This window comes from Ischnura elegans, chromosome 9 (assembly GCF_921293095.1).
Source record: "Ischnura elegans chromosome 9, ioIscEleg1.1, whole genome shotgun sequence".
Taxonomy (NCBI): Eukaryota; Metazoa; Arthropoda; class Insecta; order Odonata; family Coenagrionidae; genus Ischnura; species Ischnura elegans.
This window is the reverse complement of record NC_060254.1, coordinates 72,927,554-72,938,195: the sequence shown is the minus strand read 5'-3', so window position 1 is coordinate 72,938,195 and position 10,642 is coordinate 72,927,554. Positions and strand designations below refer to the sequence as shown.

General features: G+C 40.6%; 2 non-coding genes across 2 annotated transcripts; one reads left to right on the top strand and one right to left on the bottom strand.

The window, feature by feature from the left end:
• Positions 1 to 3,492: 3,492 nt before the first annotated feature.
• On the bottom strand, positions 3,493 to 3,565 carry Trnak-cuu. Its single transcript has one exon. It is a non-coding gene; the product is annotated as a tRNA-Lys (tRNA).
• Positions 3,566 to 9,224: 5,659 nt separating this feature from the next.
• Positions 9,225 to 9,297, top strand: Trnak-cuu. The gene has a single exon. It is a non-coding gene; the product is annotated as a tRNA-Lys (tRNA).
• The last annotated feature ends 1,345 nt before the right edge of the window (positions 9,298 to 10,642 follow it).

Below are 10,642 nucleotides of genomic sequence, written 5' to 3'. Positions count from 1 at the left end.
CAATTAAACTCAAAATGAGTGAGATTGCGCAATCGTATCGCTATTACTTGCTTAAAGATCTCGTTTAATTAAGCTCAAAGTTTAATTATTTCATACGTACTCAAGAAAGCAGCATACATACTCCAAGATGGGGCTACTAGAGTCAAATAGGTTATCTTTTTCAGCTTTCTATGGCAGACAAAACGATGAAGACGTCCATCTCCAAGTTTGGTAAGGTTTTCGCCGATTTTAGACACCGAAAATGGGCGAAAATGTAATGAATTGTGTACATATGTATTGATCAGAGAACAGCGAAATGCAATTTTCAATGTTTTCGGTGCATATCAACATTTACTTAGCAATGCTTTTATTCATACATTAATATATCGAAGGCTCTGTTATTCAAATAGTGAATTACAATCAGTATGATGTCAATTAATTAAAATTTTTGGATTAACCCGCGTCTTGTTGGTTAAAAGTCAACTATTGCTCTCCTCTGTCGGGGACCTCTTCAGGACTAATGTGACATTACCATCTTAGTCCTGAAGAGGTTCCCGGCAGAGGGGAAGAAACGTTCACTATTAAGCCATAAGACGCAGGTTAACCCAAATCGTTTTATTAATTGACAGTATATGGATGCAAAAGTTTTAACAACTTCGTACAATCAGTATAACCTTTCCTCTGGAATGGCTAAGTGGCCCTGTATTGATAATTTTTATTTTATTCCCAAACCACCGAATACGGCTCTCATGGGCCATTTTATATCGGGGTGTTCAACACATTCAACAATTGCACGTAACGAACAACCATACCCTGGATATGGGAAACTTACCCAGGCGGGACTCGAACCCACGACCTCTTGTTTTGCAGGCGAGGACTTTACCCCGCCGCCACCGAGACCGGCATATAATATTCTTATATTTATTTAACCGGAGAAATTAAGCAAATAAGTCCTTCTTATAATTAATAGTAGCGGCCGTAACTTGGTGGAAATCCATAATCGCAAGAATAGAAGGATCAACAACTTTGCTATTTCCATATGGTAATTTATTGAGACCGACCATGGTTTCGTTACAGCGTAACATTATAACGTAAGTAATTGATCCTTCTATTCCTGTAAGTCCTCCTTGTTGAACGTGCACCAACCTTCAACCCCTGGTCGACCATTTATATGGCAAAAACGCCTTTTGCGTTTAGATTTTCGGTTTTATTGGAGCAAGGAATGCGGCTTGATTAAGTGAGGCCAGTGGCCGGGCAAGGCGTCCAGCCCTTTCGGGAGTATCTCCTTGCTTGCAGACTCATTCAGTCTCAGGAATGGCGATGATTCGAGCGAATAGCATCCGGGAAGAGGGGAGGGGAGGGATGGTCTGCAGCAGAGGGTTTGGGGAGCAGGTGAGGGAGGCTGTTTGGGGTGGAGGGTGGGTGGACAGCCGAAAGAAAGGTGGGGGCCTTCAGACGAAGCTTGGATGGACGCCTCCTTCCCGCATTGAGCTTGTCATCCTGGGGTGTGCGTGTCTAGACCTGTTGATGGAGGCATTTATTGTGGGATTACCCACCTTTGATACGGTTATTTAAATATTTGATACTATTAATTGTATTGTGTGTATGAGTACTAAATGGCCGTTGAGTACAGTGGCGTAGCCAGGAATTTCGTTCGGAGGAGGGGGGGTCCAAAACCAGGGGTGAAAATTTTTGAAAAACAGGATACTAAGTAGAGGGTGTTTAACATATTTTAACATTTTTCATGATAAAAATAAACTTCATTGGTTAAAGAAATATTTTTTTAATTCATGATTTTTCAATATTTTGTATTCTTTAATGGAGGAAAATGATTGTGTTTTTATATTTCGGGGGGGGGGGGGGTGTCCAGACCCCCTGGACCCACCCCCTTGCTACGCCACTGGTTGAGTAGGATCTGATGTGTTCCTACAGTACTTTTCTTTTGTGAAATATACCCTTCGTTTACCGTCGTACAATGGTAGACGTGATCATGAGAAGAAAATTCAGGAAAGAAACTACAAAATAGAGAGATTTAAAAGGGTCATTATTTACTCGTACTATTAAGGAAAGCACCGGTAGCTCGATGATTAGAATTAATGACTTCACTCACAAGTTCAACTCTTTCCATGTTTTTATTTTTCCCATTATCCAACCTTGCGTGGATTTGCTATAGGAATTACTAACCTTAGGAAAGTTTTGCCTTTTCAGGAATGTGTACACATTTTTTGTTATCATGCGTAATATTTAATGACGCTGTGGTTCGCATGCGGCGGCCCTCTTGCATGCTGCATCTTGTTGATTGATCACCTCCTGCCAAACACCCTAGAGGTGGCTCGCAGGGTATTGTGAATGTATAGAGTAAATGGATAGTACAAATGTGGCGTTGAGTAGGATCTGATACGTTATGCTCTTTATCAATCTTCTACATAATACACCACAAAATATTATTATCTTACGGATTTTGGGTGGCTCAGGCTCCGAAACGTCGGGTATCATGGAGTTTTTTTTACACGGTAGATCACATTAACAACTTCTAACGAAAATAAGTACTTCTATCATTAAAGGTATTCTACTAGTCAACGTAAGTTTTCGTAGATCATTTTGTGAAGCATGCTGGCCAGTCTCCCCCGAATATCAAGAACATCCCTCTTCAATTTACTCCTAGGTCTTATTCGCTTCCGTTCTATCTAATGAATCTCATTCTTTTCCTCTCTCTTCCCCATTTACCTAATATTCTCCCCCGTTACACACTCCTTCAATATGAACCAATAAACGTACTCATGTTGAAACAATAATCGTTTTCCGTTCGTTCAAAAATACAATTTCCAATGCTGTCAGTACGTATTAACATTTACATGTAAATGCTTCTTCCATACGATATATCAAAGACACCAGCGGCACAGCGAGGGGGGGATTTTGTTGGATAACCCCCCCCCCCCAGAGCTGAGAGAAACTTTAAAGTTTAATCCATTTTAGCTAATTTGATTAATGTACTTATAGAAGAGTGTAAGGATTAATAAAATTTCCCTCAGAAAACCGTAAAACTCACCATTTTGAACCATTATTCTTAAAAATGTCTGGGGGAGGGCCCCCGCACCTCCGATTTATCCTGGCGGGTGTATCATTCACCTCAGGTCTAGTTGCGCCTTAAACCCCTCTAGCCTTAATTCCTAGCTGCGCCCCTGAAGGACACTGGCATTGAAATAGTTTTCGTCTACGATTGTGACTAATTAAGATATATTGATGCCAATTTTTGCCTCCCTACTATTTTAAAATAGAGAATTAAAATCAGTATTTCCTCTTAACTGGACCGGATTAGTGATCTGGATTTGATAATCATCTTATATTTATTTATCATGAGAAATAAGAATAAAAAGTCGTCATTACTTTTGAAGGTGCAGCTACTTCCTACTTCTGAATGGTAAATAACCCTCTCAGGCGAGATTCGAACATACGACCTTAGGTATAGAATGTAAGGACTTATCCATTACAATGGAGTCGAGTAAAAAATGTCGCCCAACGTGGGGCTCGAACCCACGACCCTGAGATTAAGAGTCTCATGCTCTACCGACTGAGCTAGCCGGGCGTTGTATGGGTAGTGAAATCAGCAAAAACCCATGTTGTCTGATGTGCGAGCATCTTACAATCGAGCGATACGGATGACGATGAATTCATGACCACGCAATAGTCATCATTTAATTTTTATTTTCATTTAAAACACCATTCGTTAATGGCAGAGGGTTATTTGTACAACTTGTTTGTGTTATTTTTCTAATATTGCTGGTGTGCATCGGAATTTTCCAAGACAGCGGAATATGCATACATGTACACCAGTGGCGGATGCAGATGGGGGGCACGGGGGACGCGCCTCCCCCCTTGCGGGTCCGCCCGTATTGCCGAACATATTAAACCACATTGCAATTTTTTTATAACATAAGATGGCATTGTCTTTTACATGTGTATCATCACTATAAATAAAATTTTCTAATACGTTGCCTATGACTCGATCATCTTTTATTTTGATAGAATTAAAGGCAACTCCAGATATATTTTGCGCCCCTCCCCCCTTGAGTCTTTTTCTGTATCCGCTACTGATGTACGCTACCTGCAACGCCAATCCGGTTAATGTATGGTTGGGACAAAGCGTTATTAGGTGTAGTTAAGTTAGGAAAAAATAGCAAAATTTGCTTTCTGCGAATTAAATTTATTTTAATAATTTATTAATGTTTATTTAAAAATTAATTGCCGACTAGTTTCAACACATTTTATTATTTCCAAGACTAGAATAGTGTTGAAAATGATACAACGGATCGAAACTAGCCTCGATTAGAGTTTAAGTTGGTTAAAGCAAAGTTTGTTATGCTTTTCCTAACTTAAAATGGAATTCTACAAGGCTAAGGTCTCAAGAAGTCACTGTTACTAGATATGGTTGATTTACATTGATTCTACACATTTAGTTACGATAATAGATCATGTATAGCCTTGATTAGACAGTTCTTGTTAAATTCCAACTTATCTAGTGTCGGGGAAAACGCTATTAACGCGTGATTTTATTTTGGAAGCAGCGTTTCCATTATACCCTGAGACCTCGGGACGGTTCTTCCTTCGTTCGAGAGGCAACCCCCCAACAACACCGGCGCGGCCACCTACCGACATACTCGTGAACTAGGGATGGTGGATCGTCTGGGACAGAGTGGGAGGTGGGGGTGTGAAGAGAAGCCTCGCGTGGGAACAACATTCCGGTTCAACTTTGTATTTTTTTCTCTTCTGTTTTTGGTGAGGGGTTGAGAATTTCCCGGCTTTTCCCAAGGTGGACTCTTGGTCCATAAGACAATATAAGAGGGTTGTCCGCGATGATGGGGGCATTAGACACGAGAAATAACTGGGGTCCGCTGGTTAGGTGTATGCTCTTTGATGGCGTGGGAGAAGGGATTCGACGAAATCTTTTGTTTCTTTTGACAGCTGCCTTCGGGCGATTACGGAATGCGTGCCAACGAAGGCATTCATCTATCTCACTGATAGAAAGCTCGTCGTATTTTTACATGGGAGTAGAGCGGAGATTTCAGTTACGCCCTCTTGGATATTGCTTTGAAGCAATCCACATCTGCATTTTAACCTGCGAGTAACCCCCAGGGTCGATTGTTTATGGCTTTACTTTGTGAAAATCCATTCTGAACAATAAAAAGTTATGGCACTTTTTCACACGATTTATTCAAGACGACCGGTTTCGTCGCAGAGGCGACGTCTTCAGGTACAGAAATCGTTATATTAACAGCTATTTTGTTGTTGTTTATCTGCTTGCTATTACGCTTTGGTAGGACACCATGGACGTACCCAGCGAGGGGCAGGAGGGAGCAGTTGCCCCCCCTAGAAGCAAAAATTGTAAAATTCTTTAAGGAAAATAATATTTTTACAAGCAAATAATTTTAAAAACTAATAAAGAGCCGTTATTACAGTTTCCTAAATATGTTGATTTCATTCACCTTTTCTGTGCTTAAATCTTTCCTACGACTTGAACAACCATGGCTTGCCCCTCTCCCCCTAGTTTTCATCCTGGGTACGCCCTTGATGCACACCACACGGTACACAAAACATTACGCATACTACCACAAATTATACTTCCACATTCACGCAAAGGCAAAACCTGCCAACTTCACATTAAGGTAAACTGACAATTATGCTAGAAAACACAAAACATGGTGTTAGCAATACTAAGAAAATTCAGAAATATGCATTAAGGTGTGCATAAGTCACTGAGATACACTACAAGTATAATCTATTTGTGAGTTCTAACATGCACACTACACGGTCATAGAAATATTACACATTATTATTATTATAGTATTCTACCGATTAAGGTAGGTTTCCATGGAGTACTCAAGAAGTGATCTGGGAGCCTCCCTTTCCTTCCAGCACTGCCGTCTTTAATTCACAGTAAGGCCTACTCTCTTTCAATCTATCTAAAAATCCTATTCTTTTCCTTCCCCTCCCTCGTTTCCCTAACATTCTACCCTCTTACACCATTTTCAACATCCCCTCACCGCTAAGCACTAACTCCATCCATACCTTCTGTCTCCTCCGTATCTCATCTAAAAGCTGCCTCTCCTCGCCAACCATAATAACAAAAAAACAGCACATTCTTTGATAGGGCTAAACTTGCCTACGTTTAATAATTCTCATTGCAAATCCATGCAAGGTTAGATCACGGGAAAAATAAAAACCTGCAATGAGCCGTCCTAGCGAGTGACGCCATTAATTTTATCATTTGGCACACCGGTGCTATCCTAATTGGAAAGAATGACATTTTAAATCGCTCTGTCTTACAGTCTATTTCCTTCATTTTATTATTGTAATCACGTTTACCACAGCACGAACGTAAACGAAGGATATGTTTGACTTCGTCTTAGAAGAAATGTCCGAATTAAAAAAGTGAATTTAGCATCTACTTTGCTCTACGATCCTGTAAAGATTCTTATCCTAACTCGCCTAACCAGATACATCAGTTTCGTTCCGGAATGAATTCTCGGATGTGTAATACCAGAAGAATGTGTTCGTGATGTGCACGAGAAGTAGTTCTTGTTCTCTGCAAAACGTGGCGACTATCTTCGAGGAAGATGGTTTTTTTCTGGGCTGAATCTCATTTCCCCCATCATGATGGAATGATGTGTTGACTGAGATGAACGTGAACGGATGTTTACTACATGAATTATTGCGCCAGGGTACGCGTATGTATTCTCGCAGCTTGGATATCGTGCGTAATTCATGCGGATCCCCATCTTTATGGACATCACGTGCGTCCATGACAATCAAACGTCATTCACGGGCGAATCTAAATTTTAAAGGCTTTTCTTGGAGAGTTTCTTATACAAACACTCCTTTTCTCGTTGGTGTAGTTTTTACATGGAGACCTTTTTGTGGTTTTAACTTTTTTTATCGCATATCGTAGTTTTTGTATAAAGATGCGATGGTGCATTGATTTGATCATGTGATATCGATTACGATTTTTTTTGGAATTTAATATCTGTAATGAATTGTGGAACAAGTAAAGAGAGATGTGAAAGAGAAGAAATACGTAGGAGTGAAAAGATTAGCTGATAGGAGAACTGAGTGGAGAGCTGCGTCAAACCAATCCCAGGATTGTTGACCAGTGATGCTGATGATGAATGAATTGTGGTATCATAATGCTTCTGGTTACCGTGAGTTCTCAACAATGACTCAAATGATGGGCCATTTTTGGTCCATTGTGATCGGATTATTAGGTTAAACTGTATTAATTAGTGTTGCTGCTATTTTTACGTGCTGGATTATACACAATTCATACAGTCCGATTTCATTTCAAAACTTCAATATCACACCTAAAGGTTCAATTTAATCAAGCTATCTGCATTTAACAATTAAAAATCCACCTTGTGACACCGCGAGAATGTTTATGGGTAAGTCAATCTGAGAAACTTATCTATATGCACTAGATTCCGTTTTTGAAATCTCCAAGATATTTGACTGGAGATTCACCTACAACCACCTTCATTTTCGCATCGTAACTGAACGTATAGAAATTTCCCTTATGTTTTTCTCAAATATGAAGACTGTCACTGAAGAGATTTCTATTTGGGTTGATAGGAAGGTAATGTAGATACTTTCGTGGTGTCACATCTGGGTCTATACGGATATTATGACTCGTACTGAATGATATTGATAGTTTCAGAATTTATGCATGCAGCTCCATTTATTCAATAACATCTTTTTCGTGGAGTTTCTGTTTTTAAGCCCACGATAAAGGAAATTTTTCTTCATAAAATGTGATACGTTGATTTCATTAACGATAGAACTTAATATTTTAATAGTATGTTTGGTGCTTTTGATTTGTGAATTGTGCCATGATTTGCTGACCTGTTCGATATCGTGTTGTTGATTGCTGGACCAACGTAATTACAATTACAACTCACCCTCTGCCAGTCATCATATCAGTGGCATGTAGGTTTCTGTGTCTATGTAGATATATATCTACAAATGCGACTGTTGTGTGGGCTCGCATGATGTCTCTATAATGAATTTTGTACCTTCTATTTTCACTTCGATACTCTCCCATTGTTGTTTCAAACGTTTTATTGACAAAAATCACCTTTTTGTTAACATGTGAGCTGACTCGTTCCTGGCGTAACAGCCACATCATCACTTTCCGCGAGGAATTTCCCTCCCCCATCGTCTTACGGGGAGACATTGCTCCTCCAACGCGCCTCGTAAGAATCGCTTGCAATACCAACCCCTCTCCTCCTTCGCCTTCCCTTTCCAGTACGTAATACCAACCCCTTTTAATGTCTCGTCCAACCGCTTCCAGCCCGTTGTTGGATCCCAAACTCCATGGCGCGCATTCATGTGTAGTGATGGAAAAATGTCGGTCTTCATCGATTTTTAGAGTAATCTAAATGAAAATCTCGACTTTTCACCAAAAATCGAAATCTGAACCGAAATATTAAAAAAAATCGACGTTTCTTAAATACAGGTTGTACACAAAAAAGTTTTATCATACGTTCTAAAAACGTTTAAAAAATCGCATTTGGGATGCAGAAAAAAATCCGATTTAATCTACTTACAATTAGAATACACGTGAATTATTATAGTGATTAAAATATACAAATGCACGCAAGTTAAAGTATTGGGAACGCCGCATGGTATTCGGCGTCACTAATTATTTTAGAAAGGTCAACTGAGTGCGATGCTTTCTTGATGATCAAGAGCGTTCCAAGCTAATGTACTGGCCTTTGATAAAAGTCTTTCTCTGGGGACGGATTATCATAGGTCGAGAATGACGCTGCTGATAACAATCGAAATGATCAAGATCAAAGTCGAAAAATCGAGCTTTGATCGAAACTCCAAGATCAAGTATCGATTTCGATTTCCTTGATCTTTGAATATTAAAACACGATTTTCGATGTTAGTCGAAATCGATATTTCCATCACTATTCGCACCCTAAATCATAGAGTTATGAAAGCACCACGTTCTCTAAGCCCCAAACCATCCCCTTCTTATGCCCGCCCGCAAAGCAGCAGCCTTCCACCACCCTTCAGCCACCCCTAAGTCTTTTACCCGCATACCTCTCACCTGTATCCCAACCCCGTCTCATACCTCCCCTCAACCTTTCCCTCCAACCCCCTCCGGCCTCCGGTCCTGGTGAAAGTCCCTCAACAGACGGGCAGGGCGAGTTTGAGCAAAAAACTTTTTAAAAACATCCCTTACACAGACAGCCCGGCTAGCTCAGTCGGTAGAGCATGAGACTCTTAATCTCAGGGTCGTGGGTTCGAGCCCCACGTTGGGCGAGTTTTTTTTCTGCAATGTCTCTGCGGCATTACGTGTAGGAGTGTCTGGATTTTCCTCGGACTTTTTTTCTTCCGGTATTGGCAAGTAAGGCGTATTATGTATTCTCAGAAAAGGTGGAGACATCCTCATTTGGCAGGACCTTACTTCTACACAAATTATCTATACGTACTCCTTTATAATATTTCGACCTTCCTCTGACAGGGATCTTTCGAGAGCCAGAATTTATCACGGGAGGCGAGCTCAAGGCTATAATTTTAACCCCTTGCCAATAACCCTGGTTATGGGGGATGCTAGATAATCCTGATTACAGGTATTCCAGTGATCATTTGACACTCCAATAATAATGCACCACTCGAATTACGTTGCGTGATCATTTTTAGTACATGACTACCTTGTTATAGATGGCTCTTGTGTAGATGGATGTATATGATAGGAATATGCATATTTTTACCAATTTTTAACGAGCGAGCTAATGTAAATAGCTCTATCTTTGCCTGATCATATACGTACTAGCCTTGTATAAACGCACAAGGAGGAAACTCGCGCCCCCAGTATGATGAAAATGATGAAAACGTATTTTTTCGTGATCTGGTTGATTTTATCAAATCTTCGCGAGAACCTGACTGCGGCATGCAGTGATACTGGTCGTTTTTTTGATTTATTTAAAATATAAAACACCATGGAGTGTCATAAATCCTTATTTAGTAGGTGTAGGTGTCTGGCAAGCGAGCGCGTGTCTGATTAAGGTCAGGATGATTGCTGCATGCGTATTGTGGAGTTATCCCGTGCCACACACCCTGGAGGTAGTTTGCGCGGTACCTCGTAGATTTAGATCTAAAAATGACCCCCAAAATTATAATCCAAATTTGTGATTGCTGGTGTAATTGATTCAATGCCCGGTTTGTGTCGATCGGCGGTAAGGTTTAACGCAGAAATGGGGCAACATTACATCAAACCCTGGGACTGACACTCAACCCCTGCCACGCGCCTCGACATGCGAGATTCCTCCCAGAAACTGTAGTCGTTGACGCTACATTACATTACGCCCGGGTACTCGGACAAAGTGGCATAACTAGAACTAGCGATCCCCCACTCCCGTTGGGGAAAATTTTTGAAAAATAACATACCTGTAAATACATTTCACATCATTTTCGCACAAAAAATTAACTTTAAGCAGATGCAGTTATTAAATGTCAGAACTAGACAATAGTTTTAAATATGTTTTTAACTTCTATGAGGCTTTGGGGGGGGGGATCTACCCCCCTCACCCCCCCCCCCATAGTTATGCCACTGCTGGGACACAACCCCTGCCACACGCCTCGACATGCACATGGTTCCTCCCAG